Source organism: Gnatocerus cornutus, unplaced genomic scaffold (assembly GCF_029298725.1).
Source record: "Gnatocerus cornutus isolate USDA-ARS CGAHR unplaced genomic scaffold, icGnaCorn1.1 ctg00000022.1, whole genome shotgun sequence".
NCBI lineage: Eukaryota > Metazoa > Arthropoda > Insecta > Coleoptera > Tenebrionidae > Gnatocerus > Gnatocerus cornutus.
In genome coordinates this window covers 6,079,748-6,082,426 of record NW_028275374.1, presented here as the reverse complement: position 1 = coordinate 6,082,426, position 2,679 = coordinate 6,079,748, and positions in this window count along the sequence as shown.

The following is a 2,679-nucleotide window of genomic DNA, read 5'->3' as shown; positions in this document are numbered from 1 at the left end:
GTTAAAGTATTCGGGGTCAGTATTCAGGGGTTATTAGATTCGGGCGCATCGCAGACATTTGTGGGAGAACGGGGATATAGGTTGTTGTGTCGGTTGGGATTTAAGTTTAACAGACCTCAGATAGAGTCGTGTAGAGTCGCGAATGGGGAATCCTGTCCGGTAATTGGGGAAGTTAATGTGCCGTTCGAAGTAAGAGAACGGGTGACTTTAGTTAAGGTGTTAGCGATGCCGGCATTGCCTCATGCTCTGGTTCTAGGGGTAAACTTTTGGAGAAAGTTGGGAATCGTTCCTGACCTACGACACGGAGAATGGTCGTTTAGCGACGAGACGGAGTTGCTTGCGATTCGCGAAGCGAGCGAGCTTAGTCGCGAGCAAAGGGACCGTCTAAACCGGCTTATTGAAGACGAAATGCCAACCGGGAATGGAAAAATCGGTTGTACGACTCTGGTAGAACACAAAATCAGAACTACCGCAGAACCCATAAAACAAAGATATTATCCACTTTCTCCCGCTTTAAAGAAACACGTCGATGAGGAACTCGATAAGATGTTGGCCGAGGGCGTGGTAGAACCGTCGAATTCTCCTTGGAGTTCCCCAATTGTAATGGTACGAAAGAAAGACGGAACTTATCGTTTTTGCGTTGATTACCGAAAGGTAAATAGTGTGACTATCCGAGATGCGTATCCACTTCCATTCATATCACATACGTTAGATAAACTTCGCGACGCAAAGTTTTTGTCTTCCCTAGATATCAAAAGTGCTTTTTGGCAAGTTCCGGTAGACGACGAATCTAAACCTATAACCGCATTCACTGTTCCGGGGAGAGGATTATTTCAATTTCGTAGAATGCCCTTCGGGCTACATAACTCCGTGGCTACCTTCCAAAGATTAATCGATAGGGTAATTGGGGTGGACTTAGAACCTTTTGTTTTCGTATACTTGGATGACATTGTCATCGTCACGCCCGATTTTGAGAAACATCTAGAAGTGTTGCGCGAGGTATGTAGAAGGCTTAATCAGGCGGGGCTGACTGTTAGTCCAGAGAAGTGCCAATTATGCCGTTCGGAATTAAGATATTTGGGGTATATTGTCGATAGAGTGGGATTGCGCGTCGATCCAGAAAAGGTCCGATCTATATTAGAGTACCCGGTACCTAGAACTGTTACAGAAGTACGCAGATTCCTCGGAATGGCGTCATGGTATCGGCGGTTTATACCAAACTTTTCTACCATCGCTGCGCCAATCACCGATCTGTTGCGAAAATCCCGTAAGTTTGTTTGGTCAGAGGAGTGCGGGTTAGCGTTTGAGCGGTTAAGAGAGCATTTGATATCGGCACCCGTGTTACGTTGTCCTGATTTTGACCTCCCTTTTGTTATACAATGCGATGCGAGTGATTATGGAGTAGGGGCGGTTTTATCGCAAATGCAACCTGATGGAGAACATGTCGTCGCGTATGTCAGCAGGTCACTGGACCGCAGAGAGAGGAATTTTTCCGTTACCGAAAAGGAAGGGCTGGCGGTGCTATTCGGGATAACTAAATTTCGACCGTACGTAGAAGGAACGCGATTCACGGTTATAACGGATCATTTTAGCTTAAAATGGTTGCATAGTCTACAAAATCCATGCGGCAGGTTGGCAAGATGGAGTGTAAAGTTGCAACAATTTGATTTCGATGTAGTTCATCGAAGCGGGAAGGACCATCTTGTGCCAGACGCCCTTTCGCGAGCGGTACCCGTGCTAGAGACAATCGACGTTGCAGATGGTTTAGAAACGAAAAAAGATCGGTGGTACGAAACAATGAAGGTACAAGTAACAAGAAATCCTCTTAGATATCCTTTATGGCGTACGGAAAATGATCAGTTGTTTAAAAGGGTAAAGGTCGAATTCCCAGAATTGATAGGGGACAGATTTGCGTGGAAGTTAGTGGTACCAAAACAAGAACGGTTGAGCGTGCTCCAGCGTTGTCACGATAGCGAGTTAGCGGGTCATATGGGAGTGTTCAAAACATTCCATCGGGTGTTAGAGCAGTATTACTGGCCGAAAATGCGGAACGACGTGGCAAATTACGTGCGGAAGTGTAAGGTTCGCGCCGAGACTAAGCCGGAGCAGAAAGCACCAGCGGGCCAAATGTCGGGACGGTTCGAGGCTACGGGACCATGGGAGTTGGTTTATGTGGATCTGGTAGGCCCCTTACCGAAGTCGACGCATGGGAACACGTATATTTTGTCGGTGTTAGACGGATTCAGTAAGTTCACGTTGTACTTTCCATTACGTAAGGCTCGGGGCCCGAACATCTGTCAAATGTTAGAAAACCAAGTGTTTTGTTTGTTTGGGGCACCTCGAATAATGATCGTGGATAACGGTAAACAATTTGTTGGACGCGAGTTTAAACAGTTGGCTTCAAGGTACGGCGTAAAGCTCTGTTTTACTCCCTTCTACCACCCACAACCGAACGCAGTAGAACGAACTCATCGAACATTATCTACCGTTTTGCGGGCGTACGTCCAGAAGAACCATCGTCTATGGGACGAACAGTTACAAAAAGTAGCGTGTGCTATGCGGACAGCACGCCACGAAGCCACCAATCAAACTCCATACTTCGTTAATTTCGGACGGGAAATATGTTTGCACGGGGAAGGGTACAAGTCCGGACCCGTTGGAGAAATAACGAGGGAGGAA